The 3,451-nt window shown below is 41.9% G+C and overlaps 1 pseudogene; it reads right to left on the bottom strand.

Moving 5' to 3' along the window:
• Positions 1–1,227: 1,227 nt before the first annotated feature.
• LOC117834272 (ferritin-1, chloroplastic-like) lies at positions 1,228–3,451 on the bottom strand (annotated as a pseudogene).

Genomic DNA, 3,451 nt, shown 5'->3' with positions numbered 1-3,451 from the left:
CTGCCTGCAGGCGGCATCCATCCATCGCGTACGTACGTATATTATTCCCAAGAACGGTCTCGATTCTCGACACGTACGTATACGCGCCATGCATGGTCTAGCCATTCGTGTGCATGTCAATCGTGTGACTGCTCAGCGTGTAGCATATGCGTGTACGCAGCTGTGTTTATAAATATCTCAGTGAGATACGTTCTTACGTGTGTTTTGTGCATGCACGGCGGCGCATCTCGAGGATCGGATCACCTGCCGCGTCAATCCGTTCCCTCTGAGCCTGGCCATGCGTGTGTTCCAGATGGACGCAGGGCTATCGAGATCGATGGTCGGATCACTTGGTACCTTTGGTGTGCACATGATCGATCGAGCAACGTATATATATTCACGTGTACGTGTACAGCACTGCTTACAAGTCCATCCTCTCCATGGCGCACGCGCACGTGTATGTACGATGCAAGCTGCCTCGACTAATACAACTATTAATAGGTACTCCTTCCATTTTTAATTATAGATCGTTTTAACTTTTTTAAATTTATAAATTTATTTATATATTTAGATATACACTATATCTAAGTACATAATAAAAGCTATGCACCTAGAAAAATCAAAATGGTTTATAATTTGGGATGGAGGGAAGTATCCTGAAAATTGAAATGATTTGCACGCCTTAAATTGTTGGCATCCTTTCTGGACACGGTTTGGGCGTTTAGCCAGTTTATACCGGCGGGCAACCAGCTTTTTACACTGCAGGGCTTTATCATGACCACATTCCCCATAATGAAATATAGGCCCATAAGCCAATTTTCTTTTACTTGTACACGCAATATCTAAAAATTTGTATGCATTAACAACACGGAATTGACTCTACTTCGACCCTTATTTTGAACTATATTTTCATAATTCATAACTCGTTTCAGCTAAAATAAATTCATTACTTTTGTACAGAAGTCAAAAGCCCATATACTGACGAGGTGGGCAGGCCAGAGACAGATGCAGTCCCTCTTGGTCCGCACCAGCGTCAACCATTTCCTTTCGAGAGGGGTTAACTTCTCTGTCCGCCCCGGCTTCTGTGCACTTCTCCTGGTCTGGGTTGGGCCACATTACACGCTATGGGCTGATGGGTACGGCCCCGGCCGTGTCGAGCATCCATGATATGAGCCAACAACAACAGCCCAGCTGAACGTTGGGCCAGCCCTTATATTAACTAGTAAATCAACCCGTGTGCGCACGAGCTAGCTAGAAAACACCGTCCGTGACATTTAATTTACACCATTTAATTTATATATTAACATCTTTCCTCTCAAAGGTACCGACAAATATAAATGCTGATATCAGTAAACTTCTCTTTCCTTGAGCGCCTTCCAACCCTACTCCACTGTTGTTTCCTTCCTTCAGACCTCTTCCTCAAGCAGCTTCTGATCAAAGTGCCACACCCCTACACCCAAATCATATACATCTCAACAAAATCACGATGTTGAACAACAGACTAACCGTGCCCCTTGCCCACTCTCCTCAGCTGGGCAACGTACTCGGAGATCTTCTTGATGTCTTCAACCTTTCATGGAAGTGCAATATTTTGTACAGTCGGAATCACTTAAGTGTTGAGTTCAGGAAAACACGTGCAAAATAAAATATTGCTCTGCATAATTTGTTGTGGATAGAAAAAGATTTGGTTGCGTTTACCTAATCTGCAAGGAATTCACTCTCGATGAAGTCTGTCAGCTGAGGATCATTGCACCTTGTGGCCACCTGTTAATTATGGGCAAGGGTTCATTACAAAATGTATATGGCATAGGTGTTACGCTTGTGTCGACTCTAAATAAGTTAGTCATTTTTATTCACTTCAACAAATTTTCCAAGTAGTAGTATTTCTTAAGCCTAATCAAACAATACTTCTCTGTGAATAAGCATGTGAAAGCAACTTGCAGCGTGCAGGTTGTGCAGCTTCTCATTAACCAGCTTTTCCAGAGCTAGAGCCAGCACCATAACTGAAATCAGACCAAACGCACACAAATCAAAACATAGCTGTCAGATAAGCCTCCAAATACTCCATACTGGACAAAAGGTCAATCCAGGTTGGAGGGTGTTTGAACACCCTACTAAACTTTAGCACCTATCACATCGGATATTTGATACTAATTAGGAGTATTATACATAGTCTAATTACAAAATCAATTGTACAGATGGAGTCTAATTCGCGAGACGAATCTATTAAACCTAATTAGTCCATGATTTGACAATATGGTGCTACAGATGGATTAATTAGTCTTAATAGATTCGTCTCGCGAATTAGACTCCATCTGTGCAATTAGTTTTGTAATTAGCTCATGTTTAGTTCTCCTAATTACCATCCGAATATTCGATGTGACCCTGCTAAAGTTTAGCACCTCCTATCAAAACACCCCTTACTACTATGTTGGTAGAGACCGACCACGTAGCTGAACCCCAAGTAAACATTTCAGGAACAGCCAGCCATCTATTCTATATGTCATGCTAATCACCGGTGTTTCAATCCTTTATTATCCATCCATATACTGAAAGCCAGCTCATACGACTATATTCAGTTACAGAATAAATTTCTTGTCCACAACAAGGTGGACTTTTGCCACTTCCCCTGCTCTACTGAGCAGGCAGCCAGCAGCCACATATAAGGCCCTAAATATTCAGATCCCACCCTAATCAGAACCTAGCATCACCAAATAAGCAGCAAGCATCTGACCGTACAAAGCATCGCCTTTCTCAGGGTGGTCGAACTCTGTTAAGGGTGTGACAATGGACTGGAGCCTCACCCTCCCTCCACGTGTGTTCTAAAGCACAAGGAAACACACAGCATCAGTAACCAAGTATGTTTGAAAAGATCATAGCAACTAAGGACAGTGAGGTAATTACTTGGTACTTCATGAGCTTTTCATCGTGCTCCCTCTCCTCATCACTTGATTCCTTGAAGAACCTGTAGAGATGAACCCACATAAGAACATCATTGAAGGGAAGATTTTTTTTTAAAAAAAAGCACTGAGAAGATAATTAGTTCGGACATGATGTGTTCATGTGTTGCTGACTGAGGCTCGCGAAATGAAACGATGACTTGGCAAATCCCTTGAGAGCGACGTTGTCACGGTCGAAGTAGGCGAAGAGGGAGTGGTAAGCATAGGAGGCATTGTACTCCACACTGCATGATTCAGAGTCAAATGGATGTCATATTTGGTTGAATCCAAATCAAATTGCATATACGGCTGGAGTGGTTTCATCTTAATAACACTAAAATTAGTCTAATGTTACACCTTATCAACCAATTGCACCCAATTCGATTGAAACAAGGCAACAATTTGAAATGCCTGAATAGCAAATCGATGAGTAGCAAATCAATGAGTAGTTCTTTTACAAGATCTGTGAACCTGTAAACCTCTGCATTTGGACAGAAAGAAAAATAATTTATATGTGCAAGATCAATTGATTT

The sequence above is a fragment of the Setaria viridis genome, chromosome 8 (assembly GCF_005286985.2).
Source record: "Setaria viridis chromosome 8, Setaria_viridis_v4.0, whole genome shotgun sequence".
NCBI lineage: Eukaryota > Viridiplantae > Streptophyta > Magnoliopsida > Poales > Poaceae > Setaria > Setaria viridis.
Note: the sequence above shows the minus strand (reverse complement) of the source record. Positions and strands in the feature narration are given on the sequence as shown.